We start from the raw sequence: 15,066 nt of genomic DNA, 5'->3' as shown, positions 1-15,066 counted from the left end.
TTCATAGCGACGTCGCTTTTTGATCCTTCGATGTCGGCTCTTCCTATCATTGCGAAGCAGAATTCGCCAAGCGTTGGATTGTTCACCCACTAATAGGGAACGTGAGCTGGGTTTAGACCGTCGTGAGACAGGTTAGTTTTACCCTACTGATGACCGGTCGTTGCGATAGTAATTCTGCTCAGTACGAGAGGAACCGCAGATTCGGACACTTGGTTCACGTGCTTGGTCGAGAGTCCAGTGGTGCGAAGCTACCATCCGTGGGATTACGACTGAACGCCTCTAAGTCAGAATCCCGTCTAAGCACTGCAACGATATCGTGTGCACTTGCGGCGAATGCGGGTAAGATTAGCGCCGGGTCGAGCGCGGCGGGCCGCCGCGCTTCCCGGCTCGATGACGCCAAATGAACCCAGAGAGCGCCACACCGGAGGCCGAGTATTGACGAGGCCACTGGTCGCTCTCCGGGGCTATGGCTGGCCTGAATCGCTGCAGTGTCAAATCGTCTGAAGACGACTTAGGTCGTAAGTAGTAGAGCAGCCACCACACTGCGATCTATTGAGGCTTAGCCTCTGACTGGAAGGTTTGTCCGCGGTACGAAACCGAAACGTTCATCCTTCCTGCGAGATCGCAAAGACTGTACGAGTGCAAAACCGCATAGCCAGATGGCCCCGTTCGCTCGGGTTCGCCCGAAAATGGAGGAACCACCATACGGGACCCAAAGCCGCGTGAAGTACGAAAGGAACCGCGTGGTCGGGACCCGAAAAGGCTTGAGCCGCGTGAAGTACGAAAGGAACCGCGCGGTCAAAAGTCGAGGTGTGTTTGACCTGGTGCCACCGTGAGTACGAAAGGAACCACGTGGTCGAGTAGGGCTCGACCCTAAAAACCGCGCCAAGTACGAAAGGAACCGCGCGGTAGGGGCTCGAAACAAAGCTCGGCCCTGAACCGCGCCAAGTACGGAAGGAACGGCGCGGAGAGGGCTCGACACGAAGCTCGACCCTAAACCGCGCCAAGTACGGAAGGAACAGCGCGCTAAGGGTTCGAAATAGAGCTCTACCTTGAACCGCGCAAAGTACGAAAGGAACAGCGCAACTAAGGGCTCGAAGCAAAGCTCGATCCTGAACCGCGCCAAGTACGAAAGCAACCGCGCGGTCGGGACTCGAAACAAGGCTCGACCCTAAACCGTGCCAAGTACGAAAGGACTGCACGGTAAGAGCTCGAAACAAGTTCGATTCTGAACCGCGCTAACTGCGCGGTCAGTTACTCAAAACAAGGCTCGACCCTAAACCGCGCAAAGTACGAAAGAAACCGCGCGGTAGGGGCTCGAGACAAAGCTCGGCCCTAAACCGCGCCAAGTACGGAAGGAACGGCGCGGAGAGGGCTCGAGACAAAGCTCGACCCTAAACCGCGCCAAGTACGGAAGGGAACAGCGCGGCTAAGGGCTCGAAACAAACCCTAAACCGCGCCAAGTACGGAGGGAACAGCGCGGCTAAGGGCTCGAAACAAACCCTAAACCGCGCCAAGTACGGAAAGGAACGGCGCGGAGAGGGCTCGAGACAAAGCTCGACCCTAAACCGCGCCAAGTACGGAGAGGAACAGCGCGGCTAAGGGCTCGAAAACAAACCCTGAACCGCGCCAAGTACGAAAGGAACGCGCGCGCAGTAGGGGTTTTAAACAAAGCTGGTCCCAAAATCGCGCCAAGTACGAAAGGAACAGCGCGGTCGAGACTCGGAAGAAAAAGCTTTCAAAGTGTCGTAGCACGATGCACACTGCTGTTCGTGTGGAACAAACGTGACTACCGTGCTGTACGGTGGAGTTCTGTGCGCAAAAGCGGCGCGTGTGTTTCTAAGCACCACAGCGTTGTGTCAAAAAAGAGGTGCCTGAGAGAAACGCATGCGACTGCCGTGCTTTGCGGCATAGCACCGTGCGCAAAAACGGTGCGCATGCAAGAGGTGTCAGAGCAAGCGAACTTGTGCCACGAGCAACAGGTCACTAAAAGCCTATAGATGACGGTGTTTGGAGGAAAAGAAAAATATCGAGAAAGCACTGCGGTGTGCCGTGCGTAGGGACGGGCGCGCGTGCCACATGCCGCCGAAATATGGGTGTCGGAGAAAACAGAGTGCCGCGCGTAACGAGGGGCGCGCGTGTTACAGAGAGATATGCCCAAACGCATGAAAGTGTACGCAGGTGTCCTAAGGCAGTTTTTTTTTTTTTTTTCCTCATTTTGATGTCGCCCCGGCTGACGCGGTTTTCGTTTTTCCGTGCCGCCCCGGCTGACGCAGTTTTTGCGCCGCCCCGGCTGACGCGGTTTTTGCGCCGCCCCGGCTGACGCGGTTTTTCGCGCCGCCCCGGCTGACGCGGTTTTCGCGCCGCCCCGGCTGACGCGGTTCGGACTTTGCACTTTTTGGCTGTGCCTGGCTGGCGGCCCACTCACTCGATCGCCAGGTCTGTTTGCCCCGGTGGTTCCACCGCCAGGCTTAAGCGCGAACTTTTTTTGTTTGTTTTCTTTTGATTAAGCGCAAGCTTTTTTCTTTGTTTTCTTTTGATTAAGCGCGGGCTTTTTTCTTTGTTTTTTTTTTTATTTCGCCCCGGCAGACGCGGTTTTTGCGCCGCCCCGGCTGACGCGGTTTTTGCCGCCCCGGCTGACGCAGTTCGGACTTAGCACTTTTCGGCTGTGCCTGGCTGGCGGCCCACTCACTCGATCGCCATGTCTGTTTGCCACAGTTTTCCCGGTGGTGCCGCACCCGGGCTCGCCCCGGCTGACGCAGTTTTCGCGCCGCCCCGGCTGACGCGGTTTCGTGCCGCCCCGGCAGACGCGGTTTTCGCGCCGCCCCGGCTGACGCGGTTTTTGCGTCGCCCCGGCTGACACGGTTCGGACTTTGCACTTTTCGGCTGTGCCTGGCTGGCGGCCCACTCACTCGATCGCCATGTCTGTTTGCCACAGTTTTCCCGGTGGTGCCGCACCCGGGCTCGCCCCGGCTGACGCAGTTTTCGCGCCGCCCCGGCTGACGCGGTTTCGTGCCGCCCCGGCAGACGCGGTTTTCGCGCCGCCCCGGCTGACGCGGTTTCGTGCCGCCCCGGCAGACGCAGTTCGGACTTAGCACTTTTCGGCTGTGCCTGGCTGGCGGCCCACTCACTCGATCGCCATGTCTGTTTGCCACAGTTTTCCCGGTGGTGCCGCACCCGGGCTCGCCCCGGCTGACGCAGTTTTCGCGCCGCCCCGGCTGACGCGGTTTCGTGCCGCCCCGGCAGACGCGGTTTTCGCGCCGCCCCGGCTGACGCGGTTTCGTGCCGCCCCGGCAGACGCAGTTCGGACTTAGCACTTTTCGGCTGTGCCTGGCTGGCGGCCCACTCACTCAATCGCCATGTCTGTTTGCCACAGTTTTCCCGGTGGTGCCGCACCCGGGCTCGCCCCGGCTGACGCAGTTTTCGCGCCGCCCCGGCTGACGCGGTTTCGTGCCGCCCCGGCAGACGCGGTTTTCGCGCCGCCCCGGCTGACGCGGTTTCGTGCCGCCCCGGCAGACGCAGTTCGGACTTAGCACTTTTCGGCTGTGCCTGGCTGGCGGCCCACTCACTCGATCGCCATGTCTGTTTGCCACAGTTTTCCCGGTGGTGCCGCACCCGGGCTCGCCCCGGCAGACGCGTTTTTTTTTTTCTTTCGCCCCGGCTGACGCAGTTTTCGCGCCGCCCCGGCTGACGCGGTTTCGTGCCGCCCCGGCAGACGCGGTTTTTTGCGCCGCCCCGGCTGACGCGGTTTTTGCCGCCCCGGCTGACGCAGTTCGGACTTAGCACTTTTCGGCTGTGCCTGGCTGGCGGCCCACTCACTCGATCGCCATGTCTGTTTGCCACAGTTTTCCCGGTGGTGCCGCACCCGGGCTCGCCCCGGCTGACGCAGTTTTCGCGCCGCCCCGGCTGACGCGGTTTCGTGCCGCCCCGGCAGACGCGGTTTTCGCGCCGCCCCGGCTGACGCGGTTTCGTGCCGCCCCGGCAGACGCAGTTCGGACTTAGCACTTTTCGGCTGTGCCTGGCTGGCGGCCCACTCACTCGATCGCCATGTCTGTTTGCCACAGTTTTCCCGGTGGTGCCGCACCCGGGCTCGCCCCGGCTGACGCAGTTTTCGCGCCGCCCCGGCTGACGCGGTTTCGTGCCGCCCCGGCAGACGCGGTTTTCGCGCCGCCCCGGCTGACGCGGTTTCGTGCCGCCCCGGCAGACGCAGTTCGGACTTAGCACTTTTCGGCTGTGCCTGGCTGGCGGCCCACTCACTCGATCGCCATGTCTGTTTGCCACAGTTTTCCCGGTGGTGCCGCACCCGGGCTCGCCCCGGCAGACGCGTTTTTTTTTTTCTTTCGCCCCGGCTGACGCAGTTTTCGCGCCGCCCCGGCTGACGCGGTTTCGTGCCGCCCCGGCAGACGCGGTTTTTTTGCACCGCCCCGGCTGACGCGGTTTTTGCCGCCCCGGCTGACGCAGTTCGGACTTGGCACTTTTTGGCTGAGCCTGGCTGGTGGCCCACTCACTCGATCGCCATGTCTGTTAGCCACAGTTTTCCCGGTGGTGCCGCACCCGGGCTCGCCCCGGCTGACGCAGTTTTCGCGCCGCCCCGGCAGACGCGGTTTTCGCGCCGCCCCGGCTGACGCGGTTTTTGCCGCCCCGGCTGACGCAGTTCGGACTTGGCACTTTTTGGGCTGAGCCTGGCTGGCGGCCCACTCACTCGATCGCCATGTCTGTTTGCCACAGTCTTCCCGGTGGTGCCGCACCCGGGCTCGCCCCGGCAGACGCGTTTTTTTTTTCTTTCGCCCCGGCAGACGTGGTTCCCCCCCCCCCCCCCTTTTCGCTCGCCCCGGCTGACGAGGTTTTCGCGCCGCCCCGGCTGACGCAGTTTTCGCGCCGCCCCGGCTGACGCGGTTTCGTGCCGCCCCGGCTGACGCGGTTTTCGCGCCGCCCCGGCTGACGCGGTTTTTGCGTCGCCCCGGCTGACACGGTTCGGACTTTGCACTTTTCGGCTGTGCCTGGCTGGCGGCCCACTCACTCGATCGCCATGTCTGTTTGCCACAGTTTTCCCGGTGGTGCCGCACCCGGGCTCGCCCCGGCTGACGCAGTTTTCGCGCCGCCCCGGCTGACGCGGTTTCGTGCCGCCCCGGCAGACGCGGTTTTCGCGCCGCCCCGGCTGACGCGGTTTCGTGCCGCCCCGGCAGACGCAGTTCGGACTTAGCACTTTTCGGCTGTGCCTGGCTGGCGGCCCACTCACTCGATCGCCATGTCTGTTTGCCACAGTTTTCCCGGTGGTGCCGCACCCGGGCTCGCCCCGGCTGACGCAGTTTTCGCGCCGCCCCGGCTGACGCGGTTTCGTGCCGCCCCGGCAGACGCGGTTTTCGCGCCGCCCCGGCTGACGCGGTTTCGTGCCGCCCCGGCAGACGCAGTTCGGACTTAGCACTTTTCGGCTGTGCCTGGCTGGCGGCCCACTCACTCGATCGCCATGTCTGTTTGCCACAGTTTTCCCGGTGGTGCCGCACCCGGGCTCGCCCCGGCAGACGCGTTTTTTTTTTTTTCTTTCGCCCCGGCTGACGCAGTTTTCGCGCCGCCCCGGCTGACGCGGTTTCGTGCCGCCCCGGCAGACGCGGTTTTTTGCGCCGCCCCGGCTGACGCGGTTTTTGCCGCCCCGGCTGACGCAGTTCGGACTTAGCACTTTTCGGCTGTGCCTGGCTGGCGGCCCACTCACTCGATCGCCATGTCTGTTTGCCACAGTTTTCCCGGTGGTGCCGCACCCGGGCTCGCCCCGGCTGACGCAGTTTTCGCGCCGCCCCGGCTGACGCGGTTTCGTGCCGCCCCGGCAGACGCGGTTTTCGCGCCGCCCCGGCTGACGCGGTTTCGTGCCGCCCCGGCAGACGCAGTTCGGACTTAGCACTTTTCGGCTGTGCCTGGCTGGCGGCCCACTCACTCGATCGCCATGTCTGTTTGCCACAGTTTTCCCGGTGGTGCCGCACCCGGGCTCGCCCCGGCTGACGCAGTTTTCGCGCCGCCCCGGCTGACGCGGTTTCGTGCCGCCCCGGCAGACGCGGTTTTTTTGCGCCGCCCCGGCTGACGCGGTTTTTGCCGCCCCGGCTGACGCAGTTCGGACTTGGCACTTTTTGGCTGAGCCTGGCTGGTGGCCCACTCACTCGATCGCCATGTCTGTTAGCCACAGTTTTCCCGGTGGTGCCGCACCCGGGCTCGCCCCGGCTGACGCAGTTTTCGCGCCGCCCCGGCAGACGCGGTTTTCGCGCCGCCCCGGCTGACGCGGTTTTTGCCGCCCCGGCTGACGCAGTTCGGACTTGGCACTTTTTGGGCTGAGCCTGGCTGGCGGCCCACTCACTCGATCGCCATGTCTGTTTGCCACAGTCTTCCCGGTGGTGCCGCACCCGGGCTCGCCCCGGCAGACGCGTTTTTTTTTTCTTTCGCCCCGGCAGACGTGGTTCCCCCCCCCCCCCTTTTCGCTCGCCCCGGCTGACGAGGTTTTCGCGCCGCCCCGGCTGACGCAGTTTTCGCGCCGCCCCGGCTGACGCGGTTTCGTGCCGCCCCGGCTGACGCGGTTTTCGCGCCGCCCCGGCTGACGCGGTTTTTGCGTCGCCCCGGCTGACACGGTTCGGACTTTGCACTTTTCGGCTGTGCCTGGCTGGCGGCCCACTCACTCGATCGCCATGTCTGTTTGCCACAGTTTTCCCGGTGGTGCCGCACCCGGGCTTGCCCCGGCAGACGCGTTTTTTTTTTTTCTTTTCGCCCCGGCTGACGCAGTTTTCGCCCCGCCCCGGCTGACGCGGTTTCGTGCCGCCCCGGCAGACGCGGTTTTTTGCGCCGCCCCGGCTGACGCGGTTTTTGCCGCCCCGGCTGACGCAGTTCGGACTTTGCACTTTTTGGCTGAGCCTGGCTGGCGGCCCACTCACTCGATCGCCATGTCTGTTTGCCACAGTTTTCCCGGTGGTGCCGCACCCGGGCTCGCCCCGGCAGACGCGTTTTTTTTTTTCCTTCGCCCCGGCAGACGTGGTTCCCCCCACCCCCCCCCCCTCCGTCTTTCTTTTTGTTTTTTTTTTCGCCGCGGCTGAAGTGGATTTTTCGGTGCCTCGACGCCCCGGTAGTCGCGGTTTTTCCGTTTCCGCACGGCCCCGGCTGACGCTGCTCGGTCACAGTCGCCTTTTGTGAGGATTGCAGACTTCTTGAGCGCGGGTGTTTTTTTTTTGTTGTTGTTGTTGTTTTATTACGCATTCGCTCCAGCAGACGCTGTTTAGACTTTTTGTTTCCTCTTTTATCCTGCGACGAGGTGACGAGGTTTATTCGGTGCCCCGCCGCCCCGGCTGAAGTGATTTTTCCTGTCCCGTGCCGCCCCGGCTGACGCGGTTGGGACTTCGCGTTTGTTCGGCCGCCACGGGTTTTGGCGCACTCGCTCGGTTGCTTGTTGTTGCCACTTGTTGCGAACCCAGGTTTCTTGAGCGAGCGCGGGCGTTTTTTCTTCCTTTCTTTCTTTGTTCTATGTGTTAGCGAATCGGCCTTTAATATCACACGAGGACTCACAACCAACAATTTTCAGTTTGAAGTGTAAAAAATCTGCAGGTGTTGACGTAACTGACTTGCCCCGTACCCTTGAGTACATCCATGAAGTTCTCGTAGTACTACTAAATCGCATTATTCCAAGTGGAGAAATTCCCATAAACTTGCAAACCTCTACACGAAAATCGGTGCGCGTGATAAAGTTGAAAATTATCGTCCGATATCAAATGTGCCTTCTATAACACAAATTCTAGGAAAAAAAAAAAAAAACACTTGTTCGCCGTTCTCTGCGCCGTGACTGGCAGCACTCCGGCGAAGCGAAACGGGGTCGATTCGAGCACGATATCGGCGTCTTTCGACGTGCTCGCCGGCGACCGTCGCACGAGTACGTCGCACGAGCGCGTCTGCCGGGGCGCCGTTTGCGAAGCCGACGCAAAAGTGGGAACCGCCGCTCGGATGATCGCCGCTTTCGGCAGAGTGAGTGTTGGCACTCCGGGGAAGCGAAACAGCGTGAATGCGCCCACGAAATCGGCGTATTTTGAAGTGCCCGCCGGCGACCGTCGCACGAGTACGGTAAACCGCGTCAGCCGGGGCGTAGTTCGGGACGCCGACGAAAAAGTGGGAAGCGCAACTCGGATCTTCGCCGTTTTTGCAGGAGTGAGTGGCGGCCCTCCTGCGAGACCAAGAAGCATCGATTCGTGCACGAATTCGGCGCCTTTCGACGTGATCGCCGGCGACCGTCGCTCGAGTAGGGCAAACCGCGTCTGCCGGGGCGGGCTTCGGGACGCCGATGCGAAAGTGGGAAACGCTGCTCGGATGTTCGCCGTTTTTGGCCGAGTGAGTGCTGGCACTCGGGCGAAGCCAAACGGGGCCGATTACGGCACGATATCGGCGTCTTTCGACGTGCCCGGCGGCGACCGTCGCACGAGTACGGTAAACCGCGTCAGCCCGGGCGGAGTTCGGGACGCCGATGCGAAAGTGGAGAACGCCGCTCGGATCTTCGCCGTTTTTGGAGGAGTGAGTGGCGGCACTCCGGAGAAGCCAAGGAGCGCCAATTAGCGCACGATATCGGCGTCTTTCGACGCGCTCGCCGGCGACCGTCGAACGAGTAGGGCAAACCGCGTCTGCCGGGGCGGGGTTTACGACGCCGACGCAAAAGTGGGAACCGCCGCTCGGATGTTGGCCGTTTTTGGCAGAGTGAGTGCTGGCACACCGGCGACGCGAAAGAGCGCGAAAGCGCCCACGAAAGTGGCGTATTTGGACGTGCTTGACGGCGACCGCTGCAGGAGTACGAAAAACCACGTCAGCCGGGGCGAGCGACCCACGGCGGTCTGGGTGCTTATCGCTGCTATTATAGGGGCACCCCGGCAGACGCAGAAAAAAAAAATTTTTTTTCGACCTTCTTTTTTGCTGGTCGAGCTCGGGTAACCCAGGTCGCAATGGGAGCCGCGCACGAAAGCGGCGTCGCGAGACGCGTTCGCGGTCGCTAGTCGCACGAGCTCGGCAACCGCGTCAGCCGGCGCGGAGTTCGGGATGCCGACGGCTAAGTGGGTACCGCTGCTCGGATGTTCGCCGTTTTTGGCCGAGTGAGTGCTGGCACTCCGGCGAAGCGAAACGGGGCCGATTCGGGCACGATATCGGCGTATTTCGACGTGCTCGCCGGCGACCGTCGCACGAGTACGGCAAAGCGCGTCTGCCGGGGCGAGGTTTGCGATGCCGACGAAAAAGTGGGAAGCGCCGCTCGGATCTTCGCCGTTTTTGCAGGAGTGAGTGGCGGCCCTCCTGCGAGACCAAGAAGCATCGACTCGCGCACGATATCGGTGTCTTTCGACGTGCCCGCCGGCCACCGCCGCACGAGTACGGCAAACCGCGTATGCCGGGGCGGGGTTGGCGACGCCGACGCAAAAGTGGGAACCGCCACTAGGATGTTCGCCGTTTTTGGCAGAGTGAGTGCTGGCACACCGGCGACGCGAAAGAGCGCGAAAGCGCCCACGAAAGTGGCGTATTTGGACGTGCTTGACGGCGACCGCTGCAGGAGTACGAAAAACCACGTCAGCCGGGGCGAGCGACCCACGGCGGTCTGGGTGCTTATCGCTGCTATTATAGGGGCACCCCGGCAGACGCAGAAAAAAAAAATTTTTTTTCGACCTTCTTTTTTGCTGGTCGAGCTCGGGTAACCCAGGTCGCAATGGGAGCCGCGCACGAAAGCGGCGTCGCGAGACGCGTTCGCGGTCGCTAGTCGCACGAGCTCGGCAACCGCGTCAGCCGGCGCGGAGTTCGGGATGCCGACGGCTAAGTGGGTACCGCTGCTCGGATGTTCGCCGTTTTTGGCCGAGTGAGTGCTGGCACTCCGGCGAAGCGAAACGGGGCCGATTCGGGCACGATATCGGCGTATTTCGACGTGCTCGCCGGCGACCGTCGCACGAGTACGGCAAAGCGCGTCTGCCGGGGCGAGGTTTGCGATGCCGACGAAAAAGTGGGAAGCGCCGCTCGGATCTTCGCCGTTTTTGCAGGAGTGAGTGGCGGCCCTCCTGCGAGACCAAGAAGCATCGACTCGCGCACGATATCGGTGTCTTTCGACGTGCCCGCCGGCCACCGCCGCACGAGTACGGCAAACCGCGTATGCCGGGGCGGGGTTGGCGACGCCGACGCAAAAGTGGGAACCGCCACTAGGATGTTCGCCGTTTTTGGCAGAGTGAGTGCTGGCACTCCGGCGAAGCGAAAGAGCGCGAATGCGCCCACGAAAGTGGCGTGTTTGGACGTGCTTGACGACGACCACCGCAGGAAAACGAAAAACCACGTCAGCCGGGGCGAGCGACCCATGGCGGTCTGGGTGCTTATCGCTGCTATTATAGGGGCACCCCGGCAGACGCAAAAAAAAAAAAAATTTTTTTTCGACATTCTTTCTTGCTCGTCGACCTCGGGTGACCCAGGTCGCAGTGGGAGCCGCGCACGAAAGCGGCGTCGCGAGACGGCTTCGCGGTCGCTAGTCGCACGAGCTCGGCAACCGCGTCTGCCGGGGCGGAGTTCGGGACGCCGACGGCTAAGTGGGAACCGCCGCTCGGATGTTCGCCGTTTGTGGCCGAGTGAGTGCTGGCACTCCGGCGAAGCCAAACGGGGCCGATTCCGGCACGATATCGGCGTCTTTCTACGTGCTCGCCGGCGACCGTCGCACGAGTACGGCAAAGTGCGTCTGCCGGGGCGGGGTTTGCGACGCGTACGCAATAGTGAGAACCGTCGCTCGGATGTTCGTCGTCTTTCGCCGAGCCAGTGCTGGCACTCCGGCGAAGCCGAACGGAGCCGATTCGGGCACGATATCGGCGTCTTTCCACGTGCTCGCCGGCGACCGTCGCACGAGTACGGTAAACCGCGTCAGCCGGGGCGGAGTTCGGGACGCCGATGCGAAAGTGGGAAGCGCCGCTCGGATCTTCGCCGTTTTTGGAGGAGTCAGTGGCGGCACTCCGGTGAAGCCAAGGTGCGCCAATTCGCGCACGATATCGGCGTCTTTCGACGTGCCCGCCGGCCACCGTCGCACGAGTACGGCAAACCTCGTCTGCCGGGGCGGGGTTTGCGACGCCGACGCAAAAGTGGGAACCGCCGCTCGGATGTTCGCCGTTTTTGGCAGAGTGAGTGCTGGCACTCCGGCGAAGCGAAAGAGCGTGAATGCGCCCACGAAAGTAGCGTATTTGGACGTGCTTGACGGCGACCGCCGCAGGAGTACGAAAAACCACGTCAGCCGGGGCGAGCGACCCACGGCGGTCTGGGTGCTTATCGCTGCTATTATAGGGGCACCCCGGCAGACGCAGAAAGAAAAAAAAAAAAAAATGGGGACATGGCGTGCGTCACCGTGCGGCTTCGCAGCGTTGCCGAAGTCGCCGAGCCCTTCGACTGAGCCGAACGGCGGACAGGGAACGTTGGTCGGCCGTTCTAACCTGTCGGTGCCACGCCGAGACGTCGTTAAGGAAAACCGCGTCGTGGGCCTCTACGACGCCGTCGAGTCGTTGTACGTTTGGTGTCCAGCGTGTCGGCGGCGAGTAGCGGACACGTCGTTCACGACTTCGGTCTTTCGCAGTCGACGCGAACTTGCGGAGAGTCGTGGTGCCTCACGTTTTCGGCAGAAACCGCGGCGGAATTTTCCCGTGCGTGCGCGCACGACCTCGGTGCTGTGCCGTCAGCGTAGTGTTGCACAAACTCGTGGCCTACCCAAGGTGCGGTACGTTTGCGGCCGTATCCTCGGTGGGAATTTCGTGAGTAGGGTCGCAAATTCTACGACCTCGGCGGGTTTGAGAGCGACGTAGACTTGTGGCACGCTCAACGTGCCACACGTTTCGGGGCACACCCGCGGTGAAATTTTCTCGAGTACGCTCGTATTAGTGCCCAAGGAGGTCTGGGTACTTATCGCTGCTATTATGTGGGGGTTCTCGTGAGCGGCGTACGCGAAAGCGACCGGGTGTCTGATATGCGGCGGGCTTCGGCCTCGTCAAGCGTGTCCTCGGGTCTGCTCCAGGGGAATCCACGGCAGTCGTCTGCAGCCTCATCCGCTTGATGCGTTAGGGGCTGGTTGTCGGACGGTGCCGTTTTACCACGATATCGAGGTGTGTTCCGTGTCGTCCTCGGGCGATTCAGATGCGAAAGCGCCGAAGACGCGGGCGTGACCCGTCGTCTGGCGGCTTTGCAGTCTCGGCTCCGTTGCTAGTTCCGGCCGGTCCACCGACAGTGCAGCGGGCTTGGGCAACCCGCACGGCGCGACCGAGTCGATGCAACGAAAAAGAGCGAGCATGAACGTGCTTCTTGCCGCACGGCTCCCACTCGTCTTTCGGGAAGGTTGTGCCGTAGCGAGCTCGAACGCCGTCATCTCGGAGTGCAAAATAAGCGTGTTGGGGCGCCTGAAGGTGGCCTCCGCCGCACACAGACTGCGTCCGGCCCGCCGAAGGCGAGGACGGACGCGCAGTCGAACGATTACCTGGTTGATCCTGCCAGTAATCATATGCTTGTCTCAAAGATTAAGCCATGCATGTCTAAGTACATGCCGAAATAAGGCGAAACCGCGAATGGCTCATTAAATCAGTTATGGTTCCTTAGATCGTTTCTTCCTACTTGGATAACTGTGGCAATTCTAGAGCTAATACATGCAGTGAGCCTGGAGCCCTTTGGGTAACGGGTGCTTTTATTAGACCAAGATCGATCGGGTTTCGGCCCGTATTGTGTGGTGACTCTGGATAACTTTGTGCTGATCGCATGGCCACGAGCCGGCGACGTTTCTTTCAAGTGTCTGCCTTATCAACTTTCGATGGTAGGTTACTTGCTTACCATGGTTGTTACGGGTAACGGAGAATCAGGGTTCGATTCCGGAGAGGGAGCCTGAGAAACGGCTACCACATCCAAGGAAGGCAGCAGGCGCGCAAATTACCCACTCCCGGCACGGGGAGGTAGTGACGAAAAATAACAATACGGGACTCTTTTGAGGCCCCGTAATTGAAATGAGTACACTCTAAATCCTTTAACGAGGATCAATTGGAGGGCAAGTCTGGTGCCAGCAGCCGCGGTAATTCCAGCTCCAATAGCGTATACTAAAGCTGCTGCGGTTAAAAAGCTCGTAGTTGGATCTCAGTTCCAGACGAGTAGTGCATCTACCCGATGCGACGGCTCGGACTGAACATCATGCCGGTTCTTTCTTGGTGCACTTCATTGTGTGCCTCGAGATGGCCGGTGCTTTTACTTTGAAAAAATTAGAGTGCTCAACGCAGGCGAGTCGCCTGAATAAACTTGCATGGAATAATAGAACAAGACCTCGTTTCTGTTCTGTTGGTTTTTGGAATACGAGGTAATGATTAAGAGGGACGGACGGGGGCATTCGTATTGCGGCGCTAGAGGTGAAATTCTTGGACCGTCGCAAGACGAACTACTGCGAAAGCATTTGCCAAGAATGTTTTCATTGATCAAGAACGAAAGTCAGAGGTTCGAAGGCGATCAGATACCGCCCTAGTTCTGACCATAAACGATGCCAACCAGCGATCCGCCTGAGTTACTCAAATGACTCGGCGGGCAGCTTCCGGGAAACCAAAGTATTTGGGTTCCGGGGGAAGTATGGTTGCAAAGCTGAAACTTAAAGGAATTGACGGAAGGGCACCACCAGGAGTGGAGCCTGCGGCTTAATTTGACTCAACACGGGAAAACTTACCCGGCCCGGACACTGGGAGGATTGACAGATTGAGAGCTCTTTCTTGATTCGGTGGATGGTGGTGCATGGCCGTTCTTAGTTGGTGGAGCGATTTGTCTGGTTAATTCCGATAACGAACGAGACTCTAGCCTATTAAATAGGTGCGGGGTTCCCAGCACCTTACAACCTTCTTAGAGGGACAAGCGGCTCCTAGCCGCACGAAACAGAGCAATAACAGGTCTGTGATGCCCTTAGATGTCCGGGGCCGCACGCGCGCTACACTGAAGGAAGCAGCGTGTCTTTATCCCTGTCTGAAAAGACTGGGTAACCCGTGGAACTTCTTTCGTGATTGGGATAGGGGCTTGCAATTGTTCCCCTTGAACGAGGAATTCCCAGTAAGCGCGAGTCATAAGCTCGCGTTGATTACGTCCCTGCCCTTTGTACACACCGCCCGTCGCTACTACCGATTGAATGATTTAGTGAGGTCTTCGGACCGATGTCCGGCGCGGCCTTTCGGTTGCGCCGGTCTGTTGGAAAGATGACCAAACTTGATCATTTAGAGGAAGTAAAAGTCGTAACAAGGTTTCCGTAGGTGAACCTGCGGAAGGATCATTAACGGATTGTGAAGGGTGAGCGCCTCAGCTGCGTCTGCGCCCGACACTTTCTGCCGCTGACCCCGTTTGGACGCGGGGTCGGCTTTTCCCCACGGGGCTGCCTGAATGTGGAGCGGCACCCCGTGACAAATTGTTGCGCCCAGCGGACGCCAACACCGCGACCTTGGACGGTCGGCCAGGTGGCGGACGCGGGTACAAACGGCGCAACGCACTCATAGGTCGGCTTTCGACCCGCCACTGCACCGTGGCTCGAAGCGCTCGAAATGCGCGACCCGACCGCTGCGGGACCGCCTAGTACTGTAAACAGGAGCGGCGGAGCGCGAACGGCGAGTCGTGGTTACGTCGGTAGAAGGCGAGGCTGCGCGTTCCCGAAACGCCAGCCGAGTGCCCTCCCGACCGTTCGAGCGTGCAAGAACGAGACCCGACAATCGCGCGGCGACTGCCAAGTACGAGAGGAACGGCACAAGCGTCGGCGGTCGGTCAAGGAACTGGCGATGTGACGGGTCCGCTGTGCACCAGTGCATACCGTCCCGCCGTCCGCGGCAAGCGCCTCCGCGTCCTCGGGTGACGGAGGCTGCCGGTCGGTTCTTGCAGGCGAGGGATCTCGCTGGCACCGGTTCGCGTTGACGCGCGGCCGGTCATGGCACGGCGATGCGACGGCCGAGGTGCGCAGTACTCGATGGAGGAACCGCACGCTCCGATGACCGTCCCGCCCTCCGCGGCGTATGCGTACCGACCGTAATGGTTGCAGCAGCGCCGGCCGGCTTTTGAATTCGCCAC

At 61.2% G+C, this 15,066-nt stretch overlaps 1 non-coding gene across 1 annotated transcript; it reads left to right on the top strand.

Moving 5' to 3' along the window:
- The first annotated feature begins 12,472 nt into the window (after nt 1–12,472).
- LOC142795562 (small subunit ribosomal RNA) lies at nt 12,473–14,287 on the top strand. The gene has a single exon (XR_012893121.1). It is a non-coding gene; the product is annotated as a small subunit ribosomal RNA (ribosomal RNA).
- Nucleotides 14,288–15,066: the final 779 nt, after the last annotated feature.

The sequence above is a fragment of the Rhipicephalus microplus genome, unplaced genomic scaffold (genome assembly GCF_043290135.1).
Source record: "Rhipicephalus microplus isolate Deutch F79 unplaced genomic scaffold, USDA_Rmic scaffold_733, whole genome shotgun sequence".
Classification (NCBI taxonomy): domain Eukaryota; kingdom Metazoa; phylum Arthropoda; class Arachnida; order Ixodida; family Ixodidae; genus Rhipicephalus; species Rhipicephalus microplus.
The sequence above is the reverse complement of the archived record's forward strand: the minus strand, read 5'-3'. Positions and strand labels throughout refer to the sequence as shown.